General features: G+C 34.2%; 1 pseudogene; it reads right to left on the bottom strand.

Annotated features, from left to right (window-relative positions):
• Positions 1-19,636: 19,636 nt before the first annotated feature.
• Positions 19,637-22,298, bottom strand: LOC149237210 (F-box protein PP2-B11-like; annotated as a pseudogene).
• Positions 22,299-22,835: the final 537 nt, after the last annotated feature.

The raw sequence follows: 22,835 nt of genomic DNA, 5'->3' as shown, positions 1-22,835 counted from the left end.
ATTAGCATCCCCTTCATCCACATTTTTGAATGGAAGATGCACTCCCCCTCTTCAAGCTCCTCTAGCTTTTCTATTTATATTTTTGTGGTGGCAATGGTAGAACTAGTTTCTACATCAATGATCCACTTTCCTTCATCCTGTTCTAAATCAAAATAAAGATATATTCAATTTATTTTTATTTAATATCTACCTATAATGATTTTTTCAAGTGGAATTCATGAGTGTTGTGCTAGGGGATTTTTTTGAAATCACACCACATTTAGTGCCCTTTCTAAACTTCCCATTACCCTTCTTTACCAGTCACCTATGATAATTTCCTTGAGGTTGGATCACCTCACTTTGTTCCTTGTTTTGTGAGTTTTGGCCACCTTTTCTAAGCTTCCGGTGTAGTGGATTTGGAGACCTGAACTCCGAATTATTCCTCTACTTCCATTTCTACTCAATTTTGACATCATATCGATAAGTGACTCCCAGTGAGGGGATCTTTAAGAAATCCAACTCCATTTGGATGTATTTATGTTGACCACTATGGTACTTCAAAACCAAGTCTTGCTTGAACTCTCTAGTATGTATATTTGAGCACAAATTATGGAAAATATTGGTGTACTCTAGCATTTTCTGGTGCCTCTCTCTTGTCATAGGGTTTTCGATCTCATGCAGTAGTCAACATAGTTACCTAAAACGTACAAATCCTCCTTAAGGGAATCAACAAAAGCTTTCCAATTGGATCCTTCCTTGAATATTTCAAAGTCCTTGTCATTATTTCTCTCCTAGTAACCTTCCCACAAACATTTAACATGAGGAAGGGATTTCAGGAGTGCATAGGTGATATTTTTATTGTCAATTTTCTTTTCTGGATATAGTAATATCCCTCTAACATATTTAACTATTTCTCTAAATTTTCTACATATATTTGGCCTTTAAATAAGGAGATATCAAAGTTAACTTATACCATGAAGAGTGTTGAAACTATGAAATTGTCATTGGTTGAAGGTTTCTTGGCTCTTGTTGGAAGTTATCAAAGGATGCAGGAAATTTTTTCCACCATATCAGTTCTCCACCATGCGAGTGTTTCCTTGAGCAACAACTTGATAGAATATCTTGCTCCATCATCTCTCTTTTCTCTCCCTCTAGGAGGCCACTTTGGTTAGTGAGAGAAAACATTCATGAGTGAAACTAACTCAAGACCCAACTCTCTATACACTAACTTCATTGGGGACATGTGCCAAGAAATAATAAGGATCATATCTCTTTAATACCACTAATCCAACGTGTATAAGGAATCAAAGGAAAATAAAGAACTAAAATCAAACACACACATAGAAATATAATAAAGAGCATATACATATATTGAAACCCCAAATTCTATTAATAAACAAAATACTAGAACCTCGATGGGGGTGGACGAGCGTAGTGAGAGAGATCTCAAGGGGGTGGTGCCCATGACCCCACTAACCTCCATGATGATTAAGGTGGGAGTGGCATGAAACACCTCCCCCATGCATGATATAAGTGGGGTTATTACAATTAAATGCACTAGATTACCAAGTAAATTCATTTTCCTTTGACAAAGGGGATGTGGTGGAGATAGGAGTAGGGGTTTTGATGGTTGTAGGGATGCTGGTATCGTCTCCCTATGTTTATAATTTCCATTTTTCATTATGTTCTATGTCTGAATGCAAGGGGAAGCTCTTTGGAATTTTATGGTTGGGTGACTTTAGAGTGGTGACACCATGTAAAACCTCTTCTTGAGGGATTATCTTAGTAGCCTTAGTCACCTTGCAGCTTTAGTCAGTAATGAAGGGGAGGCTCAACCTCTAAAAAATGTCAGCTCGGAACTACCTGAGCCTAGGATACACTGTACCTGGAGAATGCTAGAACTAAAAACACACACCTTTCGAGGAGTTTTCATGGTGAGTTAAACATATCCTTGAGGTAATTTTGATTGCCTCATTTCTTCGGTTTGACGACATTATTATAGTATTGCTTCAATTCATCGTATATTTTTAGACATGAATTGGATATATTTCTAGGGATTTCCCTTCCGAAGTTTCTGTGACCAAATTGTATCTTAGTGTTTCTATCTAATTCGTGTTGAAGGTTTCAATCGAGACTCCCATTTTGTCCTTAGTTATTTTGGGTTGGGTTCCTCAAACATGGCACTAGGCTTAGTTGTATCTTATCCATTGTGTTGTTGGTCTATGGGGGGGGATGTTCATAACAAGGTCTAAGTGGTTAGCTGGTGAAATGAGTCTTAATGGAAGTGTAAACCCATGGAAGGCTCCAACAAACCGTAAGTGGAATTTTCCTTAAAATTTGATTTCTGAGCACCCCCATACCAAGTACGGAGGTTGTTTTGGAGTATTAATCATTATTCCTTGCCACCAAGGATGCAATCATCAGGGAAGGGCAGAGTATGGGAAATTCAGTCATTCCCATCCTATCCAATCTCGGCCTGAGGTTCAAGCCTGAGAGGTGCATAACATTTTCTAGACTGTAACCATTGATAGTAACCAATATGATATAGAGAGACTAGAGTGAATTGTGCATTGGGAGAGGAAATCTCTCTCTAACTCAGAACTTATTAGAGAAGTCTTACATTGGCTATTAGATTCTAGTTACACTAGAGTGAGAAGAACTCAATACATCCATTCAGTCACCTTACATTGGAAGCTAAAGAAATTATTGGGACAAGTCCTCTAGGCGAAACATGATCATAATGAGATCATATCTTTCCTTAATTATTTATAGAGAAAATAGTAGTAGATGCAACACAGTTTGGTTCGATTGGAGGCTCATATAAATCATTTGGATGCTTCTCTAGAACACATGGAGTGGCACATTCAATGCAAATTTTCACAGCCATCACCCCCAGGTTCTAGCCCAACAAACATTGCACTGGTTTTCTTCTGATTTCTGATGATTAGAGGTTGTGTTCAGATATTGTTGGTTTTTTGGGTTATGGGTACTCTCTTATTTTGTGTTTCTTGTTAAAATCCTAGTGAATCAATTTCCAACTAGTAAATCTAGTAGAAGTGAGGCTACCATAATTTTGAAAAGATGTAGAGAACTATGTAAATCTTTTACTTAATGAAAATTCTCTTGAATTGCAAAGAAATAAAACAAAATAGTAGAATATTGTACAACTTAATTTGACAAAATGGTGGTATCTATCTCTAATGTGTGTGTGTGTGTGTGTGTGTGTGTGTGTGTGTGTGAGAGAGAGAGAGAGAGAGAGGATGCATTTGGAAGAGCTACTACAAGTGGCTAAAATAATGGTCTTTTAACATAAATAAATAACCCTATAGGTCCAAAACCCTAACCCTATGAGATGAAGCACCAAAATATTTGTAGGCTCCAATGTGCTTAGTTGGTAGATCAAATTCCCATATCAGGAATACAACCTTTGACTAGGGTGAAGGCATGGATAACAACTCTTGGCCCCTTGAATTGTCAAAAAAATAACTTAGAGCCTCAAAATGGACCAAGAAATTTGGAACCTGAAAGAAAACCATGGAAAAACTACCAATAAGATAGAGAATCATTGAGTCAGTAGAAGATATGAGTGGCCATCAATACCCACCTAGATCACATACGGGGAATTCATGTCAAAAATTCAAAAATCACTTGTGGTCATATTTAATAACAAAACCAGAGGGAAAATTATACTTAGTTTCTCTATTTGTATATTGAGAGTGGGAGGTATCCAAAAAAAGATAATAATAAAGAATAATCTATTATTTAAATATTGTTGTTGGAAATTTAATCTACTAAGGGTTATGGTGTGGAAGTTGAATAGTGAAAGGGAGTCTAAGAGACCTTGGAATATGAATTCAACGATCATAAAAACATATTATAAATGTATATCTTGTGAATAGTAAATGAAACTCATGATTATCTTTCATATCTTGTCTCGATTTATGTGTGTGTTCAACATGTTATTTGAGAAGGTGTACTCCTCCTGCCTTGCCCATATTTTAGCCACTAGTTTTGTGGCCTCTCTCTTTGCATGTGAGTTCCGCCATCAATTATGCATTTCATGAATGGCTTGTTCACTATATTCTAGTTGTGATTTCTTCCTAGTTCTGTAGTAGCTCTAAGAAATGCCATTATATTTCCTGCCAATGTTGACATATCAATTCACCTGAGCACTTGTCAGTTTCAAACTATATGAGTTCTAACATGCAATAATTCTCAATCCTAACATATGCTCAGTCCTTTCATTTATCAAGTTTTCCATCACCTCATAATGCTCCACTAATTTGGCCTCTATCAATAAATCAAATTTTCTCCTCACTATGCGACTGAGATAGGGATACCTAAAATTGATTTTGATTCCAGAGAGGATACATGTTGAGTCCTGATTCTTTGTGCATCGATTCATATCCCATGTGCAATGTCTCAATTTGTTCATGCATTGGTTAAATTTCATTGAGTGTATAGTGTATCCATTAAATGTTATCAGGCTTGAAAGAATGTAGCATTGAATTTGTGATTCATTTGTGTTATACACCAATGAATAGTTTAAGTGGAATGTGCATTGAGCCATGAGTCATTTAGGTGAATCAATGCTACCATTAATTGTATGCATTCCCACGTTGTATTCAAACTATGATACAATTTTTCACTGTGCCATATATGCATTTTTGGGTTCACATAACTTGTAACTCTCATATCGGTTCTTGATTTCTTCTGATATGCCTTTAGCAATGCATAGAACCCCTAGAATATTGCGTTAAAACTTTGGGCCTAGTCGATTTTCTGTGCATTGAGTTTTGTGTTGTATCTGGCTATACATTGAGAGTCATGATATATATATATATATATATATATATATATATATATATATATATATATATCTATATATCTAGATATATATATATATATATATATATATCTAGATATATATATAAATATATATATATATATCTAGATATATATATATATATATATATATAGATAGATATATATATATATATATATATATATATATATATATATATATATATATATATATATATATATATATTCTATTCGATGCAATTCCTAGTGGTCCATATTGAATGAAATGTTGTACACTAGTGGCGATAACAAGGATTTATATGCAATAGAAAAGTGAATGCACCACATAGACATAACAATATAAAAAAGGTATTGAAGCCAGTGATGGTGCATTTTTTCCATAACAACAGACTGAATTCCCATAGATGATTGTTTACTCTTTCGTGCATGGTGAAATTTCGCTCTTCTGAGTTATACAAAGGGATATTGGCATTGTCATAGATGTGCCATCAGAATGCATGAGCAGAGGTTCCTTGTAAACTGATGCAAATACATATGTTGAGTAGAAATTAATGTTTTGTTAGCCAAAGGAATCATATTGTGTTATCATAAGACCTCAGGACTGGTGTAGATATTTTTTTAATAAAAGAACCTTCCCTCATCAGGTAATATGACCAGATTTAAGGAGAGGAAAACAAAATGTTGAATGATGAAATATTAGTGTAGGTGGTGAGAGGTTGGCAAAAGATAGCACCAAAAAAGGTTCCTGGTAAGGTGGCATTCATGTCCACTACCACTACTCTCATCTTTATTAAGGAGGTAACATTCAGTTCTACATTCGGTTTATGCGAAAAAAATTGTTAATATGCTATGGAATTTGGAAATTTTGGATTTTTCACATTCAATAAGCTAGGTGATAGATATTTTCCTTTGTGTTGGCAGAAATTGTTTATTGAAGATGTTGGTGTAGCATGGTATTTATTTTATCAATTGAAGACATAGTAAAATAATCTTCTCGAACTAATATTGGTGCATTTCTAGTTGAAACCATTTTAGGTCTTTCTTGTATTGCTGAGACAATGGCCCGACTCAATAATTTGTTATATTTATTAAGCACAATAATGGTGTCTAATGTCCATAGCATAGTCCAAATTAGTGAAGACACTCTCTCTGAAATTTGACCTTGTCTACAAGACGCACAAGAAAAGAATGATTTTTTGTAGATCGAGTCTTAGCTATAAAAAGATGAGTTACAAAAAAGTCATCATTCTGAACTTGTTTTTGTTCAACAGTCAGAAAGTGATCAATTCAATGAAGCTAAGGTTGATTCAGTGCCCAGTTCAAGACCATATTTACATGAAGATGCATAAATTTAGTGTGCACTTCCAAAGCCCATCATTAGATGTTGGGAAGAGCTTATCAACAAAAAGCACAAAAAAGGTCTTAGATATGAGAAGGGTGTGTCCTTTCGTATTGCAAACTATTCCAAGCCTATCAAGTTTTAGAGTGTTGGGTTCCTTCAAAATGGTTCATATTCACCTACTCCAAATCTTGCTCCTCCTCCAAATTCACAACATATTGTCAAATGCCAACATTTCGACAAAGTTGGCCATGTGAAAGATCATAGTTTTGATCTTCATCATGTCAGCATTGTGGTCAGTACACTCATCATTCAAACATATGCTTTAGAAACAAGCCTCCTACAAGAAAAAAGATTAATCTTGGATGGGTGATTTCTTGGTAATGGGCTTCAACAACTAAGAATATATTTCGATCATATCATAGAATTTTTTCTCCAGTATTGAAAATTCTTGTAGTTGATATCTCTTCATCTTCTCACATTGTATATGATAAGGGGGGAATTGATGGTCATCTACCAGTTTCAAAGATAAATCAAGTGAGCCTCAGCCACAACTTGAACTTGTTTCCTGAGCCTACATCCAAAGACCACCATACCCAGATTCTAAGTTGTAGCTAGAGACATAAAATCCCCTGAGAATTCCTTTAGTTGGTGGCCTTTCTTAAGAAAACGCAGGTTGATATCTCCCTTTTCGACGTTGATGATCTCCCTTTTCAGAGCGTTAGTGACACTTCCTCTAGTAGAAGACTTCAACCTCATTCCAAATTTGGAAGAGTTCCAGAAATCACACAAAATGTTCCATCTTAAGACCCAAAGGTCTCCCTCTTCACCAAAACTTGGGAGCACTTCCTCTAGCAAATGACTTTAGCTTCTAGCCATATATGGAAGAGTTTCAAGAACTGCACTAAGCATTCCAATGTTGGTGGTAATCCTTAAACCACCGCAGGTTAAGACCTCGAGTTCTCCCACCTTATGCCATCATTTTATAGAGCACATTCAACCTAGTGTTGTCATCAATTGTTGTATTTTGTATTAAAACTCTCTTCTTGGACTCATATATACTCCTTCAGATTAAGGGGGGGAATGTTGGACACCTAATCCACTAAGGGTTAGGGTCTGGAAATTTAACAGTCAAAGGGAGTCCAAGAGAGCTTCGAATCTGAATCCAACAATCATAACAATGTATTATAAATGTATATCTTGTGAATAGTAAATGCAACACACGATTATCATTCGTATATCGTCTCCATTTATGTCTGTGTTTATCAATTGTAACAAATTTATGTTAGGTTCCATCCAAAAGTCATCAAGGTATTCAACATTAGGATATGCATAAAAGGGAGTCACTATGAAAGTTTTGGATGTCAAATATAGTTCGAAATCAAGACTAGTTAGGATAGAGTATCTATGATCCAACACATTTAATAGCTACAGCCTAATGGTTATCTTAAATTTAGATATAAGGTAAGTGGCTAAAAAACTATATCCAAATATGAAATTCCCAGATGGAAGGACCATTTCTAGAGATAGGTCAATTTTTTATCATAGATTTTATAAACCATAATATCTTTTTCTTCAATTATAATAGACTACAAATGATTGAAATCTAATAATAAAATTTAGTTAACCAAAGATGTTGGGATTTTGTAAATAAAGTTAAACCTAAGAATACAAAAAAAACACAAAAATTTATTAATAAAAAATAATAATTATTCAAAAAACTCATACAATAAAGAAAATCTTGAGAGGACTAATTATTTTACAAAAAAATCAAATAATAATGGGGTTGTTATTCAACTACAATAGGTCAATTGAAAATTTCCCAGTACTAATATTGAAGAGCACCCAATTCCAAATAGGACTAATCATTGAATGACACAAGTTAGAAAGCTAATAAAAGGTAATTCAATCTATAATCCTCATTTCTATAGGCTAAGATGCTACAATTTCATTATATATCCTATCACACAAAGTTCTTAGTAAACTTGGAGTAGATCTTTCGGTATGTTGCATAAATCTTGTGTCCATCCCAGGATTTCAAGTTTGTAGTGATTATTTAAACAATAAATTGATATAAATCTTAAAAACTTAAATAACTACTCATACATTTCAAAACTCCTTGAAAACTTGATATTATGATTTAGAATGCATTTATCTACTTAATTATGATACACTCAACTTCTTTTATTCTAAAAATTTCAATTAATTGATTTTTTATTTATATAAAAAATAAAACTAAAATGAATTTTTCTTTATCGAAATTTTCAAAATTAATTAATAATTCTTGATTGGATTTTTTTTAAATAGTATAACTTTTATAAAATTTAATATCATTAATATTATACAAATTAATGATGACAAAAATAAATATAATACATCATATAAAAATTAATTAAAAACAAAATTCATTAAAAAAATTTAATTGATGTATAGGAGTAAATCGAATGTCGCTTCCTTCTTTGACAAAGGAGCCTTGCTAGGATTTTCTTTTGATCTCTCAACTAACCGCCTTGAATTTTAGTTGGCTTGCAGTTATTGATTGAAACATTTTTAACGTATCATTTTCATTTTCCGTGGTGAGTCAACCAAATGGGTGGACATACAATTCTCAACCCGCTACCAGCCCCTCAACGACACCTTTTAAGCTTTCGCCATTTACTACGTGAGGCTCCACGTTCGGCCCACCAATACAATGGTTGCTATTGATACCAACCTATATTAATTAATAAGTCAATAATACAATAAATATTGATTGTCAACCCACGCATTAATAAGTCAATAACACTTGCTCCACAATATCAATAAATATTGATTGCCCCACATTGGGTCCTCTTTCAACAATAAATATTGATTGCAACATCGAAAATGATATGGGCCAAAGGCGGCGACAATATTCAACATAGCACGGAAGAGATTCACGTTGTTCATTAATGATTCTTGTTTTTCCTTCTTCATCGTCGAATCTACAACTCTAAAATGCATTCCAAGGTTGTCGCTTGTGTCGAATCTACAACTCTAAAATGCATTCCAAGGTTGTCGCTTGTATTGCCATGGGGCATTGGTATTAGTTTATATAGTTTTGGATAATATAAAGAAAGAGCAAGCAGTTAATATTTGTTTTTAAGATAAAATTATATTCTTTTAATATATATAATTTGAATATATTAAAAAATGTTTAGAATTTTTTATAACATTTTAAATAGAGTTATTGCAAGTATTTATAATATTTAAGATAGAGTTATGGTAATAATGGTAAGATAATAATTGAAATAGTTAATGTTATGGATAGTTTTATATTTAAGATAGAATGTAAATATTATGTTTATTATTTTGTTGCGGGTAATATAATGTATTAGATAATTTAGTTGATTCTAATTAGGTAGGTTAAAAATATTTCATATATTTTGATTTAATAAAGTCTAGTTATATAATTTTTTTTTTTAGTATTTATTTATGTTATTATTCGCTGAGAATTTGAACATCTTATTACAAAATACATTGTAAATTGTGATTTTGCAATCATTACTTTTTATTAATGGAATGTACTCATTAGTGTCATATCAATACTTTTTATAAACTAATAATTACATTAAAAAAATTAATTGAATATTTTAATTCAAATTTTAATAAAATAAAACATATATATTTTTATAAACTAAATAATAAATCGGGATTATTATTTTTTATTTCAAATATAAATTAAAATTTTAAAAATTAAATCTATGTATTTTATAAGCTAATAATTATATTAAAATAATTTTTTTTTGAATATTTTAGTTCAAATTAAAAATATATATATATATATATATATATATATATATATATATATATATAATTCTTGACTTGGATAGACAACCTTGATTTGGACTACTAATGTAATTCAAATGTAAATGCAAGCATAACATATTATAGTTTTTTAAAGCTATGTTTGAATAGGCACTAAAATCAGGGCCTTGCCCTTTAATTGCACAGATGAGGACTTTACCAATCAGTAAAATTCAAATTCATGAAATTCTAAACCTTAACGCTGATTTGAATTCAGTATGTTTCCTTTAATTCAACTATATTTAAACTAAGCGGCAAGAGTATGATAAAGAAAAATGAGTAGCAATGAAGTAAATACTTAATTGGGTATTTAAAATCTATGTTATATGTAATAAAAAGAGGAAATTATATTTATGTAATTGGTAGTTAAACTAATAACACGTTTTGGTTTGTTTATAATATAATTTTCTTTTATAATACAATTACTACTTATTGTAATCCCCTTTATAAGCTTGTCTCATTAATGTCTGGCACTAACAACTTTAATAAGTATCACATCGAGAGGACTGTTATTCAATGCTTTAAACTTACATAGTGATTAGTATCAACTAATAACTTTCAATTAACTTAGTAATAAGTGATTGAGAACTCTATTGATAATTACTTACATAATAAAAAGAGTTTAGTTTGTAAAAGTGATATTTATTAATATGTTAGAGATTAAAACCCTATGGAACCCCATGAATTAATAATAAAATAAGTACATTCATTACATCTAAAATCTCATTATCCATCTTTGTTTAAAGAACATGTCATTCCCAAGTAGACAAGTAAGTAGTAACCGAAGTCATAATTTTGTAGCCATACAAGTAGGAAGTAGCCATATACTACATGCAATTGACTTGGTATCATTGTTTTCACTCCCTTATTAAGGTCTTTCCCTCAAAAGTAGTGATAAATTATGACATTTCAATGAGATCCTTTACCACTTTGTCATGATATTGATCTCCTTGATTCCTTCACATGGCCGCTAATGTCATCATCATAATCTTTGTTAGGAAGGTTTTTCTTAGACAACATTTTCTATATATCTTATTTGTTCATAATCAAGTTTGAGGGCTCTATTTTCTTTTTCATCTTCTTGATAAGGACAATCATCAAATGTATATACGATGGAAGAGTTGTCAAGAAAAGAAAGAGATACTTGAAAGAGACACTAGGATATGTTTCAAACATATTTTAAGCCTATTCATAAACAAATTTATCATAGCAATGATAAGGCTCAATCTCTACCACTACATTTTCTTCAACTTTTACACAATTTGGTTTTCTCTTTCATCACAAGCCAAATTGTTCATGTCATAGTTGTCACATTATGTAAACAAAATCTATTTAGCAATTGTAAAGAATACATTTCTTTCTTATAGTTGCTTCCCTTTAACCATAATACCTATTAATTAAGAGCTCATATTTTTCTTTCCCAATAGACTTTTGTTTTGAAATAATTTCTACTATTTAATTTTCAAATAATCTAAAATTTTCACTACTATTACAAATGAAATATATATTATATTATTTTAGAATTAAAAAAACACATTTTTAAATTAAAAATATAATGTTTTTTTTCATATAATGTAGATTAAAAAATAATATAATCATAACCATTAAATAAGTAAAAAAAAAGTACTAATATTTATGTGACTTCCTTTTCATTTAAGTAATGTTTTAATTAAAATTAAATTTTTTAAAAATAACTTTAAAGTGCGTTAATTTTAAATATATTATTTAAAAAAAATTACAAAATTCTTTTTAATACCATTATCTTGTTTTTTCATTTCTTCCATCATCTTTTCTTTTCCAAAAGATAATAAATAAAAAAAATGTGTTCTTCATATGAAATGACTCCAATGAAAATAACCAGGTTTGAAGGAACGTACACACCCAATGTTAAATGAAGGAACGTACACACGCAATGTTAAATGCGCTTGAATTTTTTAAAATATAGAGAAAGACATCTCAATATAATTGTTATGAGATTTGATTAATTTAATAATAATATGAATATGATATGAATCTTAACTAGCATTTGCACCAAATGTTGCAAAGGAAACGCCGTAAGGCATAAATTGAGGAACAATCAGGACATGGAATGGGCAAATCTAAATGAAATGTAGAGATGTAGTAGAAATGAAATTGATTTAGGGTGCCTTACACTATTTTTTATTAATTATTGAATTAATATTGCATATAAATTGTTGTTCATGACTATGAAGCTACCAAGTTGCTCAATGGGAAAGCTATAGCCAAAGGAGAGGAGAGGTAGGAAGAACACTATAAATTGTACATGTGAGTTAATTTGAATTTACTTTATCACTATATCACTGAGAAAATAACTTGTAATCAGATATGCCAATCAAGAACAAAGAACTGGATGAAGGTTGAACACTTTCTCTGAGTGTGGACAACCGAAGAAGAACCTCGTGAGTAAGCCCCAACTGAATCATGGAATTCGAAAAGGATGAATAAAAAATAGCTGCCAGTTTTCATCTTCTACCAAATCCCCCATTCTTATTATAGATGTCTCCGCAACTCCAATTTCTAACAGGACTTTGCGATTCCTTGAACTTACAACGAGTCTCGAGTTGGAGTGGTGGGTTAGCAGCAACAAACCAAATTTCTTCCATCAACTGGGAACCATCTCTCCAAACTTCATCCAGAAATAAAGCAAACCTCTGAGTTTGCAATCTCTGTATCAACCACATCTTTGCATATTCATCACCATCATTTCTATCTAATTCTATCTTTGTAAGCGTGGCTATTTGCATACACAGTTCATTTCTAAGATTGTAGAAGATGGATTATTGGAAACAATGAGCAAAAGCAATAAGTCATATCTGAAGAGATTTCTCACCTTTGAACTGTGGAAGACTGATATGTTTGTTGAGGGTTCTTGTGGAAGAGTATTGAAATTACTTACGATTATATGAATCTTTTGGTAGATCTGACGAGAAGACACGGGTTTCTAGTATTTTTGGTTTCTTCATAAAGGGTGTCGTTGGGTTTCAATTTGCAAGATTATTTTCCCTGGAAAAATGCTCGTAGCATGGATCTGTAGTTGTTCTCCATATTACTCAATCATCGCGATGATTTTCCTCTGAAATACTCTTTGGTGAATTTGAATTTTAAGTGTTAGATTTTGCTGGTGATAAATCTAACAACACTAATGGTTATGGATGTTTGATTTGTCATTTCTGAAATCTAATCATCTTTGCCAAAATCTGAGGAACGAGTTTTTTTCAAGTTCCTTCCACCATGAATCCTTCATCAGAGAATGAATTATATAGAGGCATAATAATTGAAATCAATTCCTGATTCCGTGATCTGAAATTGTTTGAAGCAGATTGTCCATTGAAACACCCATCTCCATCTGTTTCTATTGAATATCTCCAGCTCTTGTTTCTCAATAAGTCTGAGCATTATATTGACCTCAGAGCTCACTGTTTTAATATCACAAGTGGCTACTCATAGTGTACATTTCCCCTCAAAAAATAGAAAGGAAGCAATGTACAACTTTGTGTTGTCATGCCTCAGTAGCAAACTCAGAAGCACCATTACTTGAGAAGACCGAGCTTTTCTTTGGGTATCTGTGATATTTATGTTCATATTAGGAGGCTCTACCTGTTTCTTCTCTTCAAGTTTTGATCCTAGGTCTGAAGCTTCACCAATAGCACTAATAGCTAAAGACCTTGACACAGGACAGAAACCTTGTGTGACAAATCCTTGACGATTTGTTGATGCTGTAAGAGTAACACTGGTTGCATGACATTGACTTATGTGTGACTGTAACAATGATAGCAATGAGCATCCTATTGATTGGTTGTATATTGCATATTCATCACCCTCATTTCTACCTAATTCTATCTTTGTAAGCGTGGCTATTTGCATACACAGTTCATTTCTAAGATTGTGAAAGATGGATTATTGGAAAAAGTGAGCCAAAGCAATAAGTCATCTTTGAAGAGATTTCTCACCTTTGGACTGTTGAAGACTGATATGTTTGCTGAGGATTCTTGTGGAAGAGTATTGAAATTACTTACGGTTATACGAATATTTTGGTAGATTTGACGAGAAGACAAGGGTTTCTGGTGTTTTTGGTGTCTTCATAGAGGGTGTCGTTGGGTTGCAATTTGCAAGGTTATTTTCCTTCGAAAAATGCTGGTAGCACGGACTGTTGAACATATATATATCGAGCTCTCGCAGAGGGACGCTCCATCAAGAATATGTGAGCATTACAAGCATCCTCAGTGTGGACTAATAAAATGGAACCCATGATATCATGAAGCTCCCTTAACCATTCAAAATGTTCAGCGTTGCCTGAGAGATGTGAACATTAATATAAGAACAGGAAAAATGGGCATTTTTCTGTTAATGGCAGATCTGAAAATTATGCTCTTACCCATTGGATACTGAGAATCAAAATGTTCAACATTGATACAGAGATGCGACTTTAATATAAGATTAGATGAAATGAACATTTATATATTGATTTCAGATTTCATGTATCTTATTGATATGTAACAAAACTATGCTTATACCCATGAGATACAGAGAATCCATAATCAACCTAAACTCAATGAAATAAAACAATCCATAAGAGAAACACCAAGCCATGAAAAATTACAAAAATAAGATCAAATATCTAATGAACGCATACCATACGTGTGACAAGATAAAAATGTAAATTACATTTTTCTAAATATCAAGAGATTTGCATTTCAAAGTAATTTCAAAATATCCGATCATCTAACAACCAAATCGAATGGCACATATTTTGACACGAAAACAGTTTGGAGAGTTCATTTCAGAAGGAAACGCCTTACGGCGTAAATATGTAAAGAAATAAATATGCTAGGCAATAAATATGTAAAGTAAAACTGAAAATAGAGCCGCGTGACGAGACACATCAAAAGGATGGATGGGAGGCTGAATTTTTATAAACAATTCATACTCCAATTTTTATTCTGTGTAAATATAGACATAGTGTGAAACAATTATCCACAATTATTTTCTCTAAATATCCTAATGGCAAAGGAAAAAAATATCACCTAGAAATTCCAAACTTATTATAGATTGATTAGTGGAACATTTGAAATAAGAAACTACACCTTGTTATCAATATATCAAAATATGATTTCAAATCTCATGCCTCTCCTATCAGTTTTCATCACATGCATAGAATCAAAGGATCCATGAATTGTGTAAGAACAAATCTAAATGCCATAGTTTAACTAGCTGAGGAATTGTCTGGATTGTTATGGAAATTTAGGTTATATTTAGAAAATATGTGGTAAAGATTTTTGTAAATCCAAGTTATAGTTGTTAAATTTCAAAATTTTAAGTGTCCTAGACGTTTTTGATGGTGCTGAATCTATTTCTACTGATGGTGCTGAATCTATTTCTACTATCAAAAATAAAATTCAAACACTGCATCTACAAGATTTTTTGAAATTATTTTGCCCAGATTCCTACCACTTTTGGCCATCCAAACAATTCCTCCGTATCCAATTCAAATGGACAAAGGCAAAGCAAGGCTATTTAAACAAAAGGATCAACAATTCTCGGAACAATGTAATAAAATCAGTTTTTCTTCAAAGAATGTAATAAAGTCAGTTTTTCTTCAAAGCAATTTACATGCTTTTTCTTTGATTGCAGATTATGAGGAGGACAATCTTATTTTCTCTATATTATAAACTTTGTGACTGGTTTTTATATGTTCAACATAACTGATAAATTATATATCTTTCATACACACAACTATGAACCTTTATAAGAGTTCTTATACCATATTATTATTTTGACATATCTCAGCTGGTACTACGGCCATATATACAATATAAACATGTTTTTAAGGTGGTAGGGTACTAATAACTGGGCAAAAATTATTGCATCTTGGGTTTTTTTATACTTGTTTCAGTGGCTCAACATCAAAGGTATTCAGGTATTTGGGGATTTAAAAAGTTGCATTGATGGGATAAAAAGGCTCAATTGCTTTCGGCCTCCAGTGATGTCATACGGGATGAAACTGTGTTAGTTAAAGGTTTTTGCGAGATTCTCACAAATCTTATATTCTCAGGATAAAGAGTGAATATTTTATGACCATAGAAACCCAACCTATGTAAGTAGGTGATATAAGTTTGAGAATATAGATACTTTGGAGATGAGTTGTTAGTCTAGTATGATGCTAGAGCCACATAAAAGATTTGATCATGGACAGATTTGTGATCCAGTGAATTAGTTTCCCTAATAAATCAAATGTCTTTTCTTCAATTCACTTACAACTTCATTCGTTGTTTGTATTTCATTCGGTTGTTGTTTTTCAATTCACTTATAACTTCATTCGTTGCCTGTTTTTCATTGTGTTGGATTTTTATTCCCAGCATGGCCAACTCCGCCAGTTTCCACACTGTGCTCATATTGACCTATTTTACCACTTATTCATCCCAAAAGATTTCAATATTTACTAACAAAATCATTTATCTCCCCGAGAGATAAAATTCAAAATCCAAGACACCATTACATTTCTAGTTCTCCAATATCTTCATACCCACAAATATGAATATATTTACATGAACAAAGCTTACATACGAGAGGATATGACTATTTTTCCTCAGCTCAATGACATTTGTATCCACCAGTTCTCTCCCAGATATTATAGATACTCTAATTCATGGCTTGCATTCAATGGAATGTCGAGTCTTGTTTTTGAGTCGGTCACTTCTATAAAACATTTGGTCATGTTCAATAACAAGATTGTTAGTTAAAACGAGTGGACATATAGTGATTTAGAAAAAAAAATTTCCTATCAAACACAAGGTTGGACATAATAGAGCATCACAGGGAAGTTTACCATGGACATATAATGGTAAATCAATATTTATAATTCTCCTTCACCGCAATATGCCACAAACGACACACGAATTTATGGTGGAATTTCGAACGCAAAGAAACTTATATTATACCTTGTTTTTCCCACGTGTCACTGTTTTGTTTTCACACATTTTTCCAAAACTGCCCAAAGAGAGATCAAACCATTTAATTTTTACGACAAAATTTTTTTTGACATTTTATTTTTAATGACAATTTTTTGTTTTTTATATATGAAAACATGAGATCTTAATCAATCAAGCAATTATATATACCTCTCAAGCAATAATATATGCCTCTGTTGAGGGTTCTCGCTCTCCTTGTTTCGATGTTTTTGACAGTACTTAGATGGCATAGAGACATGCATGGCGTAGACGCTCAAATCCTCCTCTGCCAATTTGCGTTACGAAGCCACCGGTTATTTTCTTGATCTCAACTAAATTTTATGCATTGGGATGATGCTAAGTCATGCGCAATTTTTAGCTCAATCAAATGAATTTTAGCTACGGGAATATTGTAAGATGTCGTTCCAAAAGTTTCAAAATCACTTACAAAGTATTTTTGACTGAGACACAGACCAAAGGAAAGCACGGTTCAGCCCCTCACTACTTCGAGAAGCAACCCCAACACTCAGAGACGGTTCCTTCATTCCTTACAAGGCAATTGAAACATACATCCAGATAACTAAAGAAGCCTGGGTTGACCAATCTCTTTGTACAGCATGGAGACGGTATTGCTCTCACATCCTTATCCAACAGTTGCGAAACAAGATCAACCATAGGTCAGGGAAGTTTACCATGGACATATAATGGTAAATCAATATTTATAATTCTCCTTCACCGCAATATGCCACAAACGACACACGAATTTATGGTGGAATTTCGAACGCAAAGAAACTTATATTATACCTTGTTTTTCCCACGTGGCACTGTTTTGTTTTCACACATTTCTCCAAAACTGCCCAAAGAGAGATCAAACCATTTAATTTTTATGACAACAAAATTTTTGACATTTTATTTTTAATGACAATTTTTTGTTTTTTATATATGAAAACATGAGACCTTAATCAATCAAGCAATTATGTATACCTCTCAAGCAATAATATATGCCTCTGTTGAGGGTTCTTGCTCTCCTTGTTTCGATGTTTTTGACAGTACTTAGATGGCATAGAGACATGCATGGCGTAGACGCTCAAATCCTCCTCTGCCAATTTGCGTTACGAAGCCACCGGTTATTTTCTCGATCTCAACTAAATTTTCTGCATTGGGATGATGCTAAGTCATGCGCAATTTTCAGCTCAATCAAATGAATTTTAGCTACGGGAATATTGTAAGATGTCGTTACAAAAGTTTCAAAATCACTTACAAAGTATTGTTGACTGAGACACAGACCAAAGGAAAGCACGATTCAACCCCTCACTACTTCGAGAAGCAACCCCAACACTCAGAGACGGTTCCTTCGCTCCTTACGAGGCAATTGAAACATACATCCAGATAACTAAAGAAACCGGTGTTGACCAATCTCTTTGTATAGCATGGAGACGACCCATCTTCCAGTGGGCCGACCTCCAAGCCAGCCCACAGGGTGTACAGAAAATGCGCAAACGGCATAAGCCTGGGGACGATATCGCTCTTGGAAACTATATGCACAAAGTGTCTTCTGTAACGCGAATTTATATGTTTTGCCAATTTTGAATCCGCGAAGAGAGGGCATCCGAACGAATAACATTGAACTTGTTCGTGGCAAAACTTAGGGCTCGATTCCAACAATCTGAGGGTGAGCAACGAGGCAACGGCTCCTCCTAAAGAATGGCCCGTCAATACAATTTCGTTCCCTTCTATTAACTGGCGCCTAAGATACTTCAATGGGATGCTCTTGGCTCTGTCAAGAAACCCCGCATGAGCAGCTCCCGCGTCCAGGCTCAAGGACCTCTGCATTATGTTGAGATCCCTTAGCGCATCCATAAACCCCGTGGTGCCTCTGCAGGCGATGATCATGTGATCTTTGGCCAGGCTTTTAACGACCAGAAGAACTTGCTTTCGGCCAATCTCGAAGCCTTCTTTTCGCAGCTTGTCTTCTTCCAGAAATTCATAGATCGCCGTTTCCGGCAAGCCGAATGTGGTATTCAGTGTTTCAAGTTCCTGCCGAGGATTGTCGCTGTATGCAACGGCTGAAAGAATCAGCGCATCGGCAAGCCAGACGGGATGACGGTCTTGCTTGATTATTTGGCTGAGCGTGGCCATCGATTTTGTGGTTCTGCGAATACTAATGTCTCTCCCTCCACACCACCACGATGTCTTGCCTCCCTAGGCGCCTCCTTCTCGTCTGTGCTCACCACAACGTATCTTGTTGAAAGACGGTTGACGGTTCGTATGGAGCGTGGCGCCTGGCATTGCGCAATTCAAATCAACGGTTAAGGATTACTCTATCATCTAACAACCAAATCGAATGGCACATATTTTGACACGACAACATTTTGGAGAGTTTATTTTAGAGGGCGTAACAACTAGGCAGATAATAATCCTACATGAATCACAATACTTAGCTCAATGGAAAAATATGCATTGGAAAAGACCAACGCTAACAATATGTAACTCTCAATTCAGTCAAAATCTTTTCCAACATAGTTACCAACTACAAAATAAGTGCTTGCCTTTTTATCAAAAAACCAAAAATGCCATCTAGAAAAGGAAATAAAATCTCGTGAAAATGAGGCTTTTTTCATTTCGTAAATCAGGGCCGGTTTTGTTTTATTTAATGGTAAAACTCAACAAAGTCAACAAAGTAGCCTACGAAACAGAGTCATCATGTGCAACTTCCAAAACCAAATAAAATATGTGTAGGGAGGGACACAACCACCCGCGTCGACGAAACAGACGCACTATTCACAATAAATGCAACTAAGTCTACAACATGAAACAGATGCAATATACACAATAGATGCAATTATGTGTAGATGGGCTCAATCTTCACGCCGACCAGAAGAAGCCCCACGTTTAGGAATCCTCCGTAACACTTCTTTCATATAAAATTTGATGTGAGAGTCATCACCATCGTCTGTTTCGGGTCTGGTTGTAAATTCTCCTGCAACCACTTCCATCCATCCACCATTTATACCCTGGTTTTCGCCTCTTCTTTCATTCAAACGCTTCTCTAATTCCATTTGTTCTCCCTTTGGCGTTGTAACAGAAAACCTAATTGGCACTTCCCACCCAGACGGATTTTCTGTGAATTTAAGGGCAAACACCACTCTGTAGTTGGTATTCGGAGACAAAAGCCTGCAGTCGATTTGACCACGGATCTCCAACCACCAAACCACTGATAATTCTGCCAGCACCTCGAATCTGAACACAAGCCATAACGTCAATGTATACTCTGTGAGGGTTTCCTCTGTTTAAAAACAAGGAGAGTTAACCAGGATCATGCGCTAGCTTGAACCCCATACAAAGAGCACACAACTTATAAAAAGAACAGACACTAAAAACAATCGAAAAAACTAGAGAATCATTGCTTCTTTTATGAAATAGAGAGCAAGGCCATTTATCTACGGCAGACTGGGAATACTAGGCATTAAGGTTGGGCGGTTGGTAGTTCACCCAACAACAGCAACAAGTCAGAAGTCAAATATACACAGCTTTTAGATCACTGTAAACATAACCACATGGTGAATGTACACAAACACACCTTATAAGTGCAATTTAGGGAAGTATGAAAAGACGTGAAAAATAAAAAATGGGTCTGGGCTACAAGGTCTGGATAGATACCCTGTGTTTTGTGGATGAGTGTTTGCAAAGAACCAGACCCTGAGAAGGGAGTAACACCAATGCCTAAACACTTATGAGTTGAAACTAAAGACGAACTCACAAAAATGTATCGAAATGCATGAACATGAGGCCTGAGGAGGTTGAAAGATCCAATTAGGAAGTATGATTAAATCTCTGAAAAAGAAGGTCAAGTAACCACAAAGAACATGATTGAATTCTGAAGCGGCAAAAAAATGAGTTGCAGAGGCACAGAGACGGCAAACACTAATAACTGTCATATTAATGTTCCAAAGAGCTTGAAAGAAAATTGGTGTTGATTAAGAACCACAACAAAGACTTCAAACGAATACAAACACATGACCAAAACTCTAAATGAATAAAGTAGGACCAAATTCTAAAAAGAATCAAGTGACCTATAAAAGTCTACGTAAAATCTTCAACCTGCCGCAGAAGGCTAAGCAAAGACAAAATGTGTGCAACTTCCCTGCAAGTGCAATCAACAGGAAGACCCAAAGCGAAGAGGGTATTCAATACATCAAGAGGAAGGTACTCATTAGGCGTTCATTTGGCTGTCTCAGAGTCTCTTACCGCCTGGGCATCTGACCTTTGATAGATCATAGCCCAAACCTAAGCTCCCCAGGGAAATATCCAGTGATCTCCGCATGAATCGTGATTCAGATAAACCCCAACCACAACATTGATCCAAAGGCATATCCAGTAATCTCAGCATGATTCAGATAAACCCCAACCACAACATTGGTCCAAAGGCGAAAGACACAACTGTGCAAAAATTGACTCCCACCCAGCTTCCACTTACATTAGAAGGATCGCTTTGAACACACGCAATCCTCCATAACTGTAGAGCAATGTAGGCATTCCTGAGCCTCGTTTTCGGAAAATACAATATGGGGTCGACCAAAAAATTAGCCCCAAAGAACTCCAAATCATCGTCATGCTCTAAGGCCAATAGCTGCCTGCATATGATTTTTGAACCAGATAACTCCATGAGAGGCCATCACAGAATATCGTGACCTCAAAACCAACAAGAGAAGGAGACCCTTAAACAAACAAATTGAAAAATAAAAAGAAGAAGATTGATAATCAAACCTGGAGTCACATGTAACCCAATTTCGCTGGGGATCCTTCCAGCCAGGCCATCTATTGTTGTTCCAGCAGAACAAAAACATATGAATATGAATTATTAATGAGTTGATGAACGGCGTTTTCCCAAATATGACAACCAAAACCCTGAGAATAAGTGATATATAAATACCTTTGTGCCCCCATCTATGAGAATTGGATCGACGAGGCGAGCGCACAGTTTTACCATTGAAGCTGGGACAGGGGGGTCAGCCCTGGATACGATCTGGTGGCATATTTTAAGAAGGGATTTGTTCCACAGATCGCCCGAATAGGCCACAGAATTGAAGAGCTTGGAGACAACTGACAATCTGCCAATGTCGCACGGCATAGTCAAGGAGAAAATGACCAGTATACAACTCTCTGGCAGGTCCAACATACCTGTCATACCTGTCTCGCGTTCAGGTTCAGGATCAGGCACTAATCCAGCAATTGGGTTGACATACCTGCCCTTATCAGATTCATATCGCCAATTTCGTCTCTCCGACTTCCGGTGATATGAAGCCATTTTAGTCTCTCCGACTTCCGGCGATATGAACCCCCGGCTATGGCAGAAATCGACCGCGCTAATCAACGGCTCAACCTCTCTCCATCGTCTAACATATAATCTGACGGTATTTGAGGGTGACAGATAGACAACTAGGGGAGTTCATTTCAAATGGGAACGCCTTACGGATTAATTAAAATGTGTTTATTCACTCGGTAGTGAAAATAACAAGGTTTAAAGGAATTGACACACCCAATGTTGAAATTCTCTTTTAGTTTTTGAATTTGAAATATAGAGAAAGAAATACCAATGTAATTGTTATGAGGTTTGATTGTTTTAATAATAAAATGAAAATTCATAATAATCTTTAATACCAATCTTAATTAAAATGTTTGCATTCACTCGGTACTGAGGCAATAATATTTTTAATTAACAATTTTCATTAATTTAGTAATTGTGATTAATAACTAAATAATTGTAACTAATAACTAAATAATTTATATTTATAAATTAATAAATTAAACAACCTATGTTTAAAATATATAATGTATAAATATGTAATATTTTTAAAAATATAATTTATACAATTTAATATTAATAAAATTAAGTAAAA

Source organism: Pinus tabuliformis, chromosome 8 (assembly GCF_031772625.1).
Source record: "Pinus tabuliformis cultivar Carrire ecotype Pingquan chromosome 8, CPIR1, whole genome shotgun sequence".
Classification (NCBI taxonomy): domain Eukaryota; kingdom Viridiplantae; phylum Streptophyta; class Pinopsida; order Pinales; family Pinaceae; genus Pinus; species Pinus tabuliformis.
Note: the sequence above shows the minus strand (reverse complement) of the source record. Positions and strands in the feature narration are given on the sequence as shown.